Here is a 17,626-nt window from a genome sequence, read left to right as displayed (position 1 = left end):
ACTCGGCGAGTTGGGTGGCCCAACTCGGCGAGTCAGCCCAAACGAGAGTTGACTTTGACCAAGGGTAAAAGAGTCATTTTACCCCAAGCGCAGTGTTTAGTATTTGATTGAGTGTGTTTATTGACTTGTAGCCGAGGAGATTCAGGAGCAACCGCCGTTAGCTTTCCGAGCCATACACTCAGCAGCCAGCTTAAGAGGTGAGTTTCCTTCCAGTAGGAACGGGTCTAAGGCCACAATGCCGGCCCGTTCAGTTAGCAGTAGTTTCCAGATTTAGGTCTGATGCAGTAGTTAGTATGTTCGATGCCTTCGTGGCTCGAACAGGATTTGTGTGCTATGTTTTATGTGTTAAGTATTATGTGTTTCGGGCCACGGCCCGATGTAGCATGTCGTATTTGTGTTATGCTAGTTGATGTGTTATGCTATGCCATGTTCAGTCAGTCAGTTCTGGACTTCGGTCCGATGCAGTTAGTTCCGGACTTCGGTCCGATGCAGGGGACAAGGTCCCAGTCAGTTCCGGACTTCGGTCCGATGCAGTTAGTTTCGGACTTCGGTCCGATGTAGGGGACAAGGTCCCAGTCAGTTCCGGACTTCGGTCCGACGCAGTCAGTTCCGGATTTCGGTCCGATGCAGTTAGTTCCGGACTTCGGTCCGATGTAGGGGACAAGGTCCCAATCAGTTCCGGACTTCAGTCCGATGCAGTTTCCGGGCTTTGGCCCGATGCAGTGGGCAAGGCCCAATATGTGTTTACATGTTATTGTATGGTATGTGGTAGTTTGGGGGAGCTCACTAAGCTTCGTGCTTACAGTTTCAGTTTGGTTTCAGGTACTTCCGCAAGCAAAGGGAAGAGCTCGGGGTGACAGCATCGCACACACCACAGCATAGTTTTTATCCTGGGGATGTCTCTTGATGTTTTGGATTGATGTAGTATGATACAGTTTTCCGCACAATATTTTATTATGTTTTGGGGATACATCGCGTATGTTTTATGTTATGATACTTATATTATGGTTTTGATTATATGGAAAAACGAAAATTTTTGGGTCGTTTCAGAACCCTAGGCTAGCATGCATCATATAATCAGGCAATTCTATCATGCAATTCCTGAAGATCCCTAGCCTAGTACTAGCATTCTGTTCTAACATATCACATAATCAAATAACTTTTATGGTATTTTGGGGTCTACTTACTGGCTCTAGCTGATCGTACCTCCGCGTCCTCCTCTACTTATTTTTTAAAACCATTTCAATTTCACTTTCAAAAACTCCCCTTGATTTGAGAGTGGATTCACACAAATGTTCCTCCAATTCACTTAAACCAAGGCTCTGACACCAACTTGTAACACCGTGAAAATTTACAACCAATTTAGACTTTTCAAAAACAACCCATATTCATTAAGTTATTACAAAAAGGTTTTCAATTCTTTTGTTATCAGAGTATCCCAGAACATCAACATAAATTTGAGGAGCGGTACGATCACACCTTCGCCTTGCCATGGTGTCATGAATTACCTGAAACTATACACTGAAACTGTAAGCCTGAAAGCTTAGTGAGTTACCGCCAAAATACCAACCACAATAACATAAACATATCATATCATATCGTAAACAGAACAACCATGCATATTGAGTCTACAATGTGACTGGTCTGCCTACACCAAGCCTTCAGTCCACCCTGTTCACTCTCTCTCCGAATCTACAATATGACTGGTCCGCCCGCATCGGGCCTTTAGTCTGTCTGGTCCACTCTCCGAGCTTCATCATGTCTGGTCCGCCCTCTTGGGGCCTTCAGACTATCTGGACCGCTCGCTAGGCCTTCGATCTAACCGGTCCACCCTGGGTATGTTAGCCTACATCACAAAGCAGGACCCACCTCAACCCAACCCCAATCCAACAACCATAAACATAGCAACATCCTAACCAGGATACCGACCTAACCGGTCACTAACATAGCATCATCCTATATACTAGGATACCGACCTTAACCAGGTCTCTAACATATACCATCCTAACTACCAGGATGCAGAAATAGCAAAGCAATAACATAACAAACAACTACCCGAATTCCCATCCGATAAAGGGCTGCCTTGGTGCTTTAGACCCTGTCGATATAGTGAAGATAACTCACCTACAACGGCCGACTTGAAGAAATAATACCATGCTCCTCCGACCACCAGCACGAACTCCACCACTGATCATTACCAAATAACCAAAACCAATAAACACCAATAATTACCAAAATAACCTTGGAAGTCAAACTGGTCAACCGTTGGTCCATGTCAAAGTCCTCAGTCAAAGTCAACCTTCCTGGTTGACCCTACTCGCCGAGTTAACCTGTTGACTCGTCGAGTTCCTATGCTCAGAAACTCCCATGAGACGAATCAACTCACTGAGTCGCCCCAAGACTCGTCGAATCCAACAAGTTGTGAGTCCCTTCCTGCTCAACTCACCGAGTCATCCCTTGACTCATTGATTCATAGCTCAACCAAAAAAGGTTAGGACTTCATGTCCAGACTCACCGAGTCCAAGCTTAGAGTCATCGAGTCCAAGGCAATCTTCAACATACTCGCCGAGTTGTTCTTCTAGCTTGCTGAGTACAAGCTCGTCATCATACTCCTTGCCGAGTCGCCCATGCGACTCGCCAAGTTACTACGCGACTCAAATTCTGATACTTATCCCGAATCGCCGAGTCATCTCCCAAATTCTCCGAGTCCATTTGTGACATCTTCATCCAGGCGATTTCAGGCCATTCCATTGCTTCTAATACATTGATTTGGACTCCTAGGGCCAGATTCACACGTAAAGTTTCCAATTTTAAGTTCATGCAAGGCCCAAAAAGCTCCAACAAGCTAAAAATGAAGTTTTAAGGCAAGGACACTCTCAATCACGCCCCGAAGCTATCACTTTCTGATCTCATTGCTCCATACCAACCTAGATCTGAAGTTGCAACCTCAGATCTAGTCTCTATACCCGAAATAGATCCCAACCATGCTAAAGAACCCCAAATCACACACCATGGATGAAATAACAAGGAAATAGCTTAAGGTAAGGTCTTCTTACCTTAGATATGAGTCTTAACTAATGTAGACTTCAGATCCACAAGCTCTCTTGATGCTATCCTCAATTTCCTCCAACTTCTCTTCACAAATTTCTTCTTCCAAGCTTGAGTCTTCTCAACAATGGAGTCTTTCACTATTTAGGGTTTCTTTGGAACACTCAGGGAAGAGGATGAAATGAAGGCATATTATTCTTTAAATACAGTGTAAACCTTAGGAATTAAGGTTTCTGTAACAGCCCAGATCCCCAGGTATCTTCATTTCATATATTTTTGACATTCTGTGAGGGGACTCGGCGAGTTGGAGGTCGAACTCTCCGAGTCGGGTCGCGGTTTTGGGCGGGGGTTCGCGTCCAAACTCGGCGAGTCCAAGGGATGGACTCGGTGAGTCCGTGCTGTTTAATGAAACCCTAATTTCCCGGCCCTAAGCCCTATTTAAAGGACCTTATGGCCCTCATTTGCGGCCACCTTGAACCCTAAGAGCCTCCATATGTCTGTAAGCCCTTGTGAGTGTGTTTGAAGGCCATTTGTTCATCATTTTGTGTGATATTGCAAGGAAAGGAGGGGGAGGAGCAAGCTTGAAGTGTTGGGGAGCTTAGATCTGTTGCTATTTCATCAAGGGAGCCTTCTTGAGGTAATTTCCAGAGCCAAACTTCGTGTTTTGTGTTGATGTGCCAAATCTAGGGCTTCTTCTTGTTTTTCTTGGCTTGAATAAGAAGTATGAGAGGTCCCATGGAGATATGGAACCTAGATCTGGACTTTAGCAGGTCCAGGAGACCCCTTATGACAAGCTTTATGTCCATTCTCTTGAGTTAGAAACTAAACTTGCAATATTAGAGGTTGTTTCTTCAAAATAAGCCTTGTATGCATTGCATGGCATCCAAGACTGAGACTTTACGTGACAAATAAGCTTGGGAAGGCCAGATCTATGTATTTATGGAACATATCTGACCGCAAAAGCCAGTTTTAGCTGGTGCATGGCATGGACTCGCCGAGTCAGAAGAACAGACTCGACGAGTCGCTTGAAGATTGTCTTTGAGACCATCCTGTGTGTAGTCCGGACCGAGTTTTGGGCGACTCAGTGAGTCGCAGAGAGTTGGAAAGGTTTTGTCAGGTGGACCGAGTCAGGTTGGGACTCGCCGAGTTGACCTTCGACTCGGCGAGTTGAGTCGCGATGGCCCTGTGATTCAGGCCCAGGGGGAACTCATCGAGTCGGGGGAGTACTCGACGAGTCAAAAGGGGATAACCCTGATAGTTGATTAAAATGCATAGACTCGCCGAGTCACTAGTGTGCACTCACCGAGTCCGATCCAAATTGATTAAAGACGATTGACCAAGTTAACCTGTGTTGACTTGATAAGGATGGCCCACCTTTGTGGTACAAGTAATAATTATAGATTTATAATATCATAGGAGGATTGCAGCTCGAGGGTTCGAGCCCGAGTGATTTCAGGATTCACGATTAGCGACTTAGCGAGGCATTCGAGGTGAGTCTTCTCACTATACTGTACCCGGAAGGGTTGGACTGTGTGACCGGAAGGTCGAATATGATATGAAATATATACCTTATGTGTGTTAAGTTGTTTGTTATATGTGACATGTATGATATGTTTGATTTGGGCCGGAAGGCAACATGATATGGGCCGGAAGGCGTGGTCATATGGACTGTAAGGGTTGACGTGGGTAGGACCGGAAGGTTTACCCAGTCGGGACGGAAGTCCCCTGAGACACATGGACCGGAAGGTCAAGGCCTGGAAAGGCGTATGTGTGTATGTTGTATTTTGGGAACTCACTAAGCTTTATGCTTACCGTTGTTGTATTATGTGTTTCAGGTACTAGTGAGGATCGTGGGAAGGCGCGAGAGTGACCGTACACACACTTGGGGAAACTATTTTGTTATCTTTTGTTATGTAATCGGTTGTGACTACATTGTTACTTTGGAATATAAACTTATCACTCATGTTTTGATGGTTGTAAAAATGAAAATTTTTGGTTGTAAATTTTACGATGTTACAAGTTGGTATCAGAGCTTTGGTTTGAGGGATTCGGGTACACCTTCGGGCGTAACTGAACTCAAACCGGGGATTTGAGAAAATTTAAAAAAAAAAAAATAAATAAATAAGTAATAAATTTTTGGTAAGTGAGACGACCAAAGAAGAAAAAGTGTGTACGGTCAGCCAGTGCTCGAACGGTAAAAATCCCCAAAATACCCTTATTATATGTGTTACGATATATGATATGATATGATATGCATGCTAGTAGACTAGGTATACATATTAGGACTAGAGTGGCCTGATTTTGTGATGCCTTAGTCTAGGGAAACCTGCTTTTATGAGGTGCTCGAGAGCGAGTGGGTAACTAGAGTATGACAAGAATAGAGTACTCAGGATTCGGGGTTTGGGGAGGAGGACTTGGGGTGAATACCGACGCGGTGTAATTGGTAGTATTGGGCCCGTACTACCAAGGACACCGGGTTAGTGGGCAGCCCAAGTAAGAATCCTTGAGTATCAGAGACTGAGTAGGATTGTGTTATCGAGTGCGATTCTGCCCGATAGAGTCTGATATTTTTACGTTGTATTTCAGAGACATCATGGTTGGACCACGACACAGACCTAGTACGAGTGGAGTGACTGACGAGGAGCTTCGTCAGATGATTCATGAGGAGGTAGCTGCCGCGATCCGGGCCGAGATTCCGGAGATGTTTGGGTCTATTAAGACCACGCTGATGGAGACATTTGATGAGCGGTACGCCGCGTTGACTGAGGCTGCCGCCGCTGTAGCTACCGCAGCTGTGGCCGCTGCCAGACCAGAGGGGGGTGACTCGTTGCTGTTCCGGGAGTTCAGCAACACGAAACCACCAGAGTTTGACGGGACACAGGATCCGATTGCTGCGATGAGATGGATTGCTGATATTGAGGGATGCTTCTATACTTGTTCATGTCTAGAGAATCTGAGGGTACGGTTCGCCTTGAACCAGCTCCGCCTGGGAGCAAAGGATTGGTGGAAGTTCGTGACGGCGAACTTCACTCTTGCGGAGGTTTCAGCCGTGACTTGGGAGAGCTTTACTGCTATGTTCATAGAAGAGTATGTTCCCCTGGTGGAGAGGGAACGGTTCGTTCAGGAGTTCTTGACCCTCAAGCAGGGTAATGATTCGGTTACAATGATCACGCGGAAATTTCATGAGCGGGCGATGTTCTGCCCCGAGCAGGTGTCCACGGAGCAGGCTCAGATGAGCCGGTATTTGGGAGTGCTGAGGAGAGACATCCGGGAGTTCGTATCGAACTCATCATATCAGACTTTTGCTGAGCTTCAGGCGAATGCCAGGAAGCTTGAGATCGAGTTGGAGACCCAGGCCAGGGAGGAGGTCGAGTCTCAACGGGTGGATCGGCGGCCGGCTCAGTCGTAGCCGGCAGCCAAGCGGACCAAGTCCGCTGAGTTGAGATCTGGAGGACAAAAGAGCCGCACTTGTGGGAAGTGCGGCAAGGGTCACGAGGGGGCATGTCGATCGGGTGCTTTCTACAAGTGTGGCAAGGAGGGGAACATTGCGAGGGATTGCCCCAAGGGATTTATGGTTTGCTTCCATTGCAACCAGACTGGCCATCGGAAGGCCGAGTGCCCCCAGCTGCGCTAGGGATCTTCGCCTGCTGCCAGGGTTCCTGAGGTTCGGCCAGTGAAGACCGAGGCTCCGAAGGCTCGTGGGAGAGCTTTCCAATTGACTGCGGAGGAGGTCCGCGTGGCGCCTGATGTTGTGGCCGGTATGTATTCTTTCATGTATTTACATTTATGCTAAGATATTATGCTTATATTACTATCAGCGTAGGTACTTTTCTTGTGATTCATGTGCCTGCTTTGGTATTATTCGACTCGGGTGCGAGTCGATCCTTTGTTTCGTTGGCTTTTAGCCAGCACATCGTTATCAATCGGGAGACGATGAGTCATCCCCTGCAAGTTGCTATAGAAAATGAGAGAGCGGTATACGCCACCGAGGTGATTCGAGGATGCGTGCTTGAGATTTTTGGGGTCGAGTTTCCTATAGACTTGGTCCCTATAGCTATGGGGGATGTTTGCATTATCGTGGCCATGGATTGGTTGAGCAAGTTTGGGGCAGTCATTGACTGCGAGAGACAGCTGGTGATGATTCGAGACCCTAGTGGGGGAGTGCTCACGGTTTATGGCGAGGGGACCCGGTGTGGGTCGGCGTTTTGTTCGGCTACCAAGGCAAGGCAGAGTTTGCAGCAGGGCTGTGATGGATTTATAGCCTATGTGATGGATACTCGTGTGACCGCGGAGAGGCCCAATTCGATTGATGATGTTCCAGTTGTATGCGAGTTTTCGGATGTGTTCCCCGAGGAGTTACCAGGTGTGCCTCCGGAGAGGCAAGTGGAGTTTCGTATCGATTTGGTTCCGGGAGCGGCGCCCATCGCCAAGGCGCCTTACCGTCTCGCTCCACCGGAAATGCAGGAATTATCCTCGCAGCTTCAGGAGCTATTGGGAAAGGGATTCATTCGACCGAGTAGTTCGCCTTGGGGAGCGCCGATTTTGTTCGTCAAGAAGAAGGATGGTTCACATCGAATGTGTATCGATTATCGGGAGTTGAACAAGTTGACGGTTAAGAACCGATACCCGTTACCTAGGATCGACGATCTGTTCGATCAGTTGCAGGGGGCATCTTGGTTTTCCAAGATTGACTTGAGGTCGGGATATCATCAGATGAGGGTTCGCGAGGAGGATATCCAAAAGTCTGCTTTCAGGACTCGTTATGGACATTATGAGTTTGTGGTGATGCCTTTTGGGCTCACCAATGCCCCGGCCGCATTCATGGATCTCATGAACCGGGTGTGCCGACCGATGCTGGACTGGTCGGTGATCGTATTCATCGATGGTATTCTGGTGTATTCAAGGACTAGGGACCAACATGAGGAACATTTGCGGGAGATTCTTCGGGTTTTGAGATCGGAGAGACTGTATGCCAAGTTCTCCAAGTGTGATTTATGGTTACGAGAGGTCCAGTTCCTCGGGCATCTTGTGAACCAGAAGGGGATATTGGTCGACCCGGCCAAGATTGAGGCGGTGTTGAGTTGGGAGGTGCCGAGATCGCCCACCGAGATCAGGAGTTTTCTAGGTTTGGCTGGATATTACCGCAGATTTATCAAGGATTTCTCCAAGATCGTTGTGCCACTTACCAGGATGACCCGGAAGGGTGTTACATTTTCATGGGGATCGGAGCAGCAGTCTTCATTTGAGACGCTTCGTCAGAAATTGTGCGAGGCTCCAGTGCTTGCACTCCCGGAAGGGTTGGAGGATTTTGTGGTATACTGTGATGCATCTATATCGGGTTTGGGGGCGGTACTTATGCAGAGGGGTCATGTGATAACGTACGCTTCGAGGCAGTTGAAGCCTCATGAGTTGAGATATCCCACGCACGACCTGGAATTGGGGGCGGTGGTGTTTTCCCTCAAGATCTGGCGACACTATTTGTACGGGGTTCGGTGTATGATTTACACGGACCATAAGAGTTTGAAATACTTGATGGATCAGCCAAATCTAAATATGCGACAGAGGAGGTGGTTGGATGTGGTGAAGGATTATGATTGTGAGATCCTGTACCACCCGGGCAAGGCTAATGTGGTAGCCGACGCATTGAGCCGTAGGGCGGATAGCGCCCCGATCCGAGACGTTTGTATGAGATTGACGGTTTTGACCCCGATCCTGAATATTATTCGAGGGGCTCAGGTGGAGGCGGCGAAGCCGGAACACTAGAAGAAAGAACGAGTTGTAGGTCAGGTATTAGGATTTGTTACGGATGGTCGAGGGCTTATGACTTTTCAGGGACAGATTTGGGTGCCGTTTGTGGGCGTTGCGCGCACTATTTTGATGGAGGAAGCACACCGATCAAAATTCTCGATTCATCCTGGTGCCACGAAAATGTATTTGGATCTCAAGAAGGAGTACTGGTGGCCATGTATGAAAAGGGATGTCGCTTGGTTCGTTGCGAGGTGCTTGACTTGTCGGCAGGTCAAGGCCGAACACCAGCGATCGCACGGTAAGCTGCAACCGCTAGAGATTCCTGAATGGAAGTGGGAACAAATCTCTATGGATTTCATCACCAAGTTAGCGCAAACGGCGAGAGGAGTCGATGCAATTTTTGTGATCATGGATCGGCTGACAAAGAGTGCTCATTTTCTAGCCATTAGCGAGAGCTCTTTTGCGGAGAAGTTGGTCGAGTTATGTGTGAGGGAAGTAGTATCTCGGCACGGGGTGCCGATCTCGATTATCTCGGACCGCGACGTGCGTTTCACTTCCAGGTTCTAGAAGAAATTCCATGAGGAGTTGGGTACTAGGTTACATTTCAGTACGGCATATCATCCTCAAACAGATGGTCAGAGTGAGCGGACAATTCAGACGCTCGAGGACATGCTTCGGGCATGTGTGTTGGACTTCGGAGGGAGCTGGGACACCTATCTACCTTTAGTAGAGTTCTTGTATAACAACAGCCATCATTCGAGCATTGGTATGCCGCCCTTTGAGCTGTTGTATGGGCGGAGGTGTCGCACCCCCATCTGTTGGGGTGAGGTGGGACAGCAGGTTATGGGTAGCACGGAGATCGTGCTTCAAACGACCAAGCAAATTCAGATGGTCAGGCAAAGGTTGTTGACCGCTCAGAGCCGACAGAAGAGTTATGCAGACAGGCGACGGTCCGAGCTTGAGTTCCAAGTTGGTGATCTCGTACTCCTGAAGGTCTCTCCTTGGAAAGGACTGATTCGGTTCAGGAAGAGGGGCAAGTTGGGGCCCTGATATATTGGTCCTTTCCGTGTGATCGCAAGGGTGGGCCGGGTAGCCTACCGTTTAGACTTTCCAGCAGAGTTGGGACAGATTCACGATACCTTCCATGTGTCGCAACTGAGGAAATGTATAGCCGACGAATCGGCGGTGGTTCCGTTAGGGGATATTCAGGTGGATGCAAGCCTGAATTATGCTGAAAGACCTGTACCCATCAGAGATCGGAAGATCAAGGTTTTGAGAAACAAGGAGGTACCCCTGGTATTGGTTCGGTGGCAGCATCGGAAGGGATCTGAGATGACCTGGGAGCCGGAACATGAGATGCGGGAGTAGCATCCGGAGCTTTTTGCCTAACGGGACTTCGAGGGCGAAGTCTTATTCTAGTGGGGGAGAATTGTAACAGCCCGGATCCCCAGGTATCTTCATTTCATATATTTTTGACATTCTGTGAGGGGACTCGGCGAGTTGGAGGTCGAACTCGCCGAGTCGAGTCGCGGTTTTGGGCGGGGGTTCGCGTCCGGACTCGGCGAGTCCAAGGGATGGACTCGGCGAGTGCGCGCTGTTTAATGAAACCCTAATTTCCCGGCCCTAAGCCCTATTTAAAGGACCTTATGGCCCTCATTTGCGGCCACCTTGAACCCTAAGAGCCTCCATACGTCTGTAAGCCCTGGTGAGTGTGTTTGAAGGCCATTTGTTCATCATTTTGTGTGATATTGCAAGGAAAGGAGGGGGAGGAGCAAGCTTGAAGTGTTGGGGAGCTTAGATCTGTTGCTATTTCATCAAAGGAGCCTTCTTGAGGTAATTTCCAGAGCCAAACTTCGTGTTTTGTGTTGATGTGCCAAATCTAGGGTTTCTTCTTGTTTTTCCTGGCTTGAATAAGAAGTATGAGAGGTCCCATGGAGATATGGAACCTAGATCTGGACATTAGTAGGTCCAGGAGACCCCTTATGACAAGCTTTATGTCCATTCTCTTGAGTTAGAAGCTAAACTTGCCATATTAGAGGTTGTTTCTTCAAAATAAGCCTTGTATGCATTGCATGGCAACCAAGACTGAGACTTTACGTGACAAATAAGCTTGGGAAGGCCAGATCTATGTATTTATGGAACGGATCTGACCGCAAAAGCCAGTTTTAGCTGGTGCATGGCATGGACTCGCCGAGTCTGAAGAACAGACTCGACAAGTCGCTTGAAGATTGTCTTTGAGACCATCCTGTGTGTAGTCCAGACTGAGTTTTGGGCGACTCAGTGAGTCGCAGAGAGTTGGAAAGGTTTTGTCAGGTGGACTGAGTCAGGTTGGGACTCGTCGAGTTAACCTTCGACTCAGCGAGTTGAGTCGCGGTGGCCCTGTGATTCAGGCCCAGGGGGAACTCTTTGAGTCGGGGGAGTACTCGATGAGTCAAAAGGGGATAACCCTGATAGTTGATTAAAATGCGTAGACTCGCTGAGTCACTAGTGTGCACTCGCCGAGTCCGGTCCAAATTGATTAAAGACGATTGACCAAGTTAACTTGTGTTGACTTGATAAGGATGGCCCACCTTTGTGATACAAGTAATAATTATAGATTTACAATATCATAGGAGGATTGCAGCTCGAGGGTTCGAGCCCAAGTGATTTCAGGATTCACGATTAGCGACTTAGCGAGGCATTCGAGGTGAGTCTTCTCACTATACTGTACCCGGAAGGGTTTGACTGTTTGATCGGAAGGTCGAATATGATATGAAATATATACCTTATGTGTGTTAAGTTATTTGTTATATGTGACATGTCTGATATGCTTGATTTGGCCGGAAGGCAACATGATATGGGCCGGAAGGCGTGGTCATATGGAGTGTAAGGGTTGACGTGAGTAGGACCGGAAGGCTTACCCAGTCAGGACGGAAGTCCCCTGAGACACATGGACCGGAAGGTCAAGGCCTGGAAAGGCGTATGTGCGTATGTTGTATTTTGGGAACTCACTAAGCTTTATACATACCGTTGTTGTATTATGTGTTTCAGGTACTAGTGAGGACCGTGGGAAGGCGCCAGCGTGACCGTACACACACTTGGGGAAACTATTTTGTTATCTTTTGTTATGTAATCGGTTGTGACTACATTGTTACTTTGGAATCTAAACTTATCACTCATGTTTTGATGGTTGTAAAAATGAAAATTTTTGGTTGGAAATTTTACGATGTTACAGTTTCTCATTCCAGCACGGACTCGTCGAGTCTAACCTCCGACTCGGTGAGTCCGGTCACTTAACATGTGCCCGACACATGCTTAGACTCGACGAGTTGCAGCTCCTACTCGCCTAGTTCCTCTTTTCCAAACTTACACTTTACCCCCTGAATTCTTGATTCTGACTTGGGATGTTACACCTATCTTGTATGTCAATATAGGATCTTAGTCTTCTATTTTATATATATATATATATATATATATATATATATATATATATATATATATATATATATATATATATATATATGGCAAAGTGAATATACCCTTAAAGGTATATAAGCTTAGGTACCCACACTCACCATACTACATTGTTTTGTATCAAATATGCATTATAATCATCGAAAGTTCTTAAATTTCAACCCCTAACTTGATTTACATCCAAATATTTATATAAAATTTACTGTTACTTTCCTCTTACATAAGTTTGATTTTCAACTATAATATATATAGCTTGGTAGGTGTTTGATAGAAAAATGTGATGTGATACAAAATGACATATCATAATCTGTTTGGGTACCTAAGCTTATATATCTTTAAGGAGATATTCACTTCCCCCCATACACACACACTCATACATATATATATATATATATATATATATATATATATATATATATATCAATACCCTCTTATGTAAAGGGTCATCGATCATGAGTGTGTATGTAATCAGACTTTGTTCTCTGATTACCTCTTGGTTATTGAAACTATTCTATTCAATAAATTTTAGTTTCATCATTATTATTTGAAGTCTTAATAATTTACCTATTGAATATGTTGCTTTGGGACCAATGAAGTTACTAAAAATGTTGTATGATCAAAATGATGAATTTATGATTCCACATTACATATTTAAATGTCACAATGATGATATAACCAAAAATCATTGAGAATGAAATTTTTTTCTACAGTCACACCGTCGTCTTGCATATGTCTACCCAGAGGGTCCCGAAAAAAGATTAATAAATAACTAGTAGGTGAAAACTGTAATGCCCGTAAATCCGAGCTAGTCAATTTAGAGGCAATAAGTGTCGAAAATGACTTTTAGACAAAAGATTATTTAGAATAAATAATCTTAACCAAGTTTTAGAATACGTCTCAAGGTTTCCGTACATATAAAGAACGCTGAAATCCGAGTTATAACGAAGAAGTTATGACCCGTCGAAGTTTTTCGGCAAAACCGGCTCGACAACGGGAAGATGTAAATAGTGAATTTACATAGAGGACCTTTTAGACTTATTAATCTAAACCAAAGTCATAGAATATGTTAAACCGAGAAAATCCATAAAAAGAACGCCCAAATCTGACTTCGTATGAGGAGTTATCATTTTTCTAAGATTCGACATAGCAGTGCACGACCCAAAACTTGAATTTTAGTTCGAGCAGTTTCTGGTGTACGCGACCTAAATGTGAGTTGAAGATCTCATTAATAGGAACTCGATGGTGAAAAGACAGATGAAATGGAGTCAGTATGAAGGAGTTACGAATTCTTCGCGGTCATTTAGCAATCTAATCTCCTCTTATTGATAAACTTAAGATCGGCCAAGAATTAGCCCACGAAGTCATCTTATCTTTACCTACGTGTGGAAAAAACAACGTAAAAAATGGAGCTTGTATGCGAAAGTTAAGGGTTTAGAAGTTGGCAGGGTGTTGCTGCGAAAGGGGTGATGTGACACAATCTAGGCTACACACGTTTCACCACCAGAATGCTGACACCTGGCTTGGAACTCGACGAGTTGGAGGCCAACTCGACAAGTTTTTGGGATTTCAAGCCTATAAATAAAGGTTTTGGGTTCCCTCATTCTTGACACCTTCCCAACTTCGCCTTCTCTCTAGTTTCTCTCTGTAAAGCCCGACCCCCCCCCCCCCCCCCCAATGCAATAAATGTACATATGTGGAGAAAAACAGATCAAACCATTTTCATGGATGAAACTAGACATTCAATGCAATAAATGTACATATGTGGAGAAAAACATATCAAACCATTTGCATAGATGAAAGTAGACATTCATATATTTGAAAGGTTGTAAAAATCGCTTGGCGGTAGCTCGGCGGTCGACTGGCGATAGACGATTAATCGGACTAAGCGTGGATTAATAGGAGATTAATCGGGGACCCTTAATTATCAATAAAATCATTTAAAAAATTAATATTCTTTAAAAACCAAGTATTTGAAAATTTAAAAGTTTATAAATTAAAATTTTTGAAAATTTTAGTTTAATATTTTAAAATTTGAAAGCTTAAAAATTTGAAACTTTAAAATTTTGGTATAATATATGAAAATTAAAAATTTTGAATTTTTAAAAAAAATCCCGCCAATGACCGCCAAGGACCGCCAATGCCAACTTTGACCGATTTTGATCGACTTTGACCAATTTCCTCCAAGCACCCTAATTGTAATCGGTTTAAGGCCGCCAAACGATTAATCGGGCGCCAAGGTAGATTTCTACAACACTGATATTTTTAGAGACATATTTTTCATGCAATTTGGACATTTCTATGATTTTATATGATTTTCAAAGATAATCGACATATTCATTAGTTCAAAATACCACCAATGTTTATGTCCCCCTTTTGTGGCACTTATTATGTACTTAACCATTAAGCTTCTTATCATCAATTCCATCAAGATACAAGTTCTAGTAACTCATATTTAGAGGTGTAATAAGAACATATTAATATATAAAGAACTTGACTCAAAATCAATATAGAATCCTTACTTATTCACTTAATGATCATTAGAAGAAATTCATAGGTATAGTTTTCAATCCAAACCCATTAAGCACTTAATATTCACATAAATGAGTTGAGAAATGCAACACCACTCAACCAACATGAAGTGGTAATGACATAGTGGTGATGAGGTGGTCTTAGTGTGGTTAAAGTGTTAGGTTTTATTCAAAAATAGTTTAAAAAACACAAGAAATTTGGCAAAAAGAAGAATTAAATTTTGAACAACATAAATAGTTTATACCCACCAACGATCATCTTGAATGAGTTAGAAAGAAAAAAAAACCAAAAGGGAGTTAAAAGATGAACAACATTTGTAGTCCTTTAAGACCTCAAGGAGAGCCTTGGAATTTGATGAAGAAAGGCAAGATCCAAACTAGGAACTCTCTATAATGTATCCACCAAAACAGGTCTCCAATCCACTAATGAATCTAGTTCTTCACTTGAAATGAGATGTTCTTAAGCTTTTAAGTCATATTTAAAATAAGAATTCAAAGTATAACCAAATACTAGCGTAAAATGGCAACAAACTAGCAAATTATAGGGGGATAGAAAGTGCTAAAATGCTCTCGTTGTTGGCTCTATTGAAGAAGAAAAGAACTAATTATCTCTCTCTCTCTCTCTCTCTTATTTTATACTTCCACTTATACAATACAACCCATACTTTTGTTAAACGTTCAAGTAACTTGCAAGTAAGTATGCTAGTGTAAGATTGTTGGGTTTTTATTTTAAAAATAGTTTCAAAAAACCAAGATTTAGCAACGGAAGACTTTAATATTTCTGAACAACATAAAACTAGTTTATAACCCACCAATGATCTTCTAGCAAAGTTTGGAAAGAAAACAACAACCAAATAGGAAGAAGATTATAACAACATTTGTAGACTTTGTATCCTCAAGGGAGTTCTTGGAAGTTGATGAAAAATGTATGAACTATGAGACACCAACAATAATCCAACTTGATGACGATGTTATTCCTTAAACTCTTAAGCTCTTAAGCTTTAATTTCATAACCAAAGTATGAACTTAAAGAAAGAAAATTGCTAGTGTTCTTTGAAGTGTAAAATAAAAAATAACATAAAGTGAGTATGCCAAGCATACTCATGGTTTGGCTAGTAAAAAAGTCCAAAATGAAAGTCTTTCATGCACTATCTTAAAGCTAAAACAAAAAACATGAGTCCTTAGCCAATTAAGCGCTCATGTCATAAAAGGAACTTGTCCCCCATGCCTTTAAGAACTTGCAATGCTTTTAAGAAGAAGAAGAAGCAGATGAATCTTCAATGTATCAATGAATTGATTGGTGAACAATACACAAGATTCACACACTTCTCTCTACTTTCTCTCTCTAAAACACAATTATGACAATGGATTCCCTTTCCTTGAGACCGAAAACGTCCTTTCCTCCTTCTAGACTCTTAAAACATGCCTCTTCCCTCCTATTTATACAAATGGACTAAATCCCAAGCCCAAAACCGAATGGCTTGACCAAAAACACATGAGATTTCGGTCCAAGCTACAACAAAACATAATATTGTTTTCGGTCCTAGACCGAAAACTATAAATGCGTAGAAAAGCAAAGTATAAACCATATTTTAGACCCAATAGTAACAAGTGAAACTTCCATGATGTTGGAGCTTTTCGGGAAATGCATTGCACAAACTGTAACAAGAAAGGACACACTGTTCGTTTCTGTAAGGAGCCATCCCAACAGACAGTCCCAAACACAACTACCAGTACGTTCCTTCTCAATAACTCTTATGCATGCATACTCTTCGATAGTGGTGCGGAGAGGATTTTGGTATGCCACAAATTTAAAAACATTCTAAACCAAAAGCTACAAGCACTCAACGAAATATTTACTTTATAAATGGCAAATGGTAAAACTGAAAGCACTAAAGATGTGTACATTGGGTGTACGCTAACTCTAAACAATCATTCATTTCCAATCGATTTAATGTCGGTTACAATAAAGAGTTTTGACATCATCATTGGTATGGATTGGTTAAGTCTTCACCACGTCGATATCTTATGTTACAAAAAAGCAGTTTGTCTTAACTCACCAAATAGCAAGACCCTCATCATCTACGGCGACAAACCTAGTTCAAGTCTAAAAATCATCTCATGCGTCAAGGCTTAGACCTATCTGCGCAAGAAGTACCATGTATCCCTAGCACACATGGTTGACAAGAAGAAGGAAGTAAATGATATCAAAGATATTCCAGAAGTATGTAACTTTCCCGATGTATTCCCAATAGACCTTCCAGGAGTACCTCCTATGTGACAAGTCAAGTTCAGAATCGACTTAATTCCTGAAGCCACCCCCATAGCTAAGTCCCCATATTGATTGGCCCAAACCGAAATGCAGGAATTATCCAATCAACTAAATGAACTGTTGAAGAAAGGATTTATCCGACCAAGCTTCTAATCTTGGGGAGGACCAGTTCTGTTCGTTAAGAAGAAATACGGATCATTTCACATGTGCAATGACTGCCGTGAGTTGAACAGACTCACTATCAAAAACCAATATCCTCCAACCCGAATCAATGACCTATTCGACTGACTTCAAGGAGCGTACTACTACGGAAAAATAGATCTGAGGTCGGGTTACCACCAACTACGTGTCCAGGAGGAAGATGTTCCCAAAATAGCGTTTCAGATTCGCTACGGTCAGTACGAGTTCGTGGTGATGCCTTTCGGATTGACGAATGCACCAGTTGTATTCATGGATCTGATGAATCGGGTATGCCGTCCTTAGTTAGATAAATTTTTCATAGTATTCATCGATGACATACTAATCTATTCACGAAGTATTGAAGAGCATAGTCATCATCTACGACAAATCTTGGAGA

The sequence above is a fragment of the Lactuca saligna genome, chromosome 9 (genome assembly GCF_052625555.1).
Source record: "Lactuca saligna cultivar CGN05327 chromosome 9, ASM5262555v1, whole genome shotgun sequence".
NCBI lineage: Eukaryota > Viridiplantae > Streptophyta > Magnoliopsida > Asterales > Asteraceae > Lactuca > Lactuca saligna.
The sequence above is the reverse complement of the archived record's forward strand: the minus strand, read 5'-3'. Positions refer to the sequence as shown.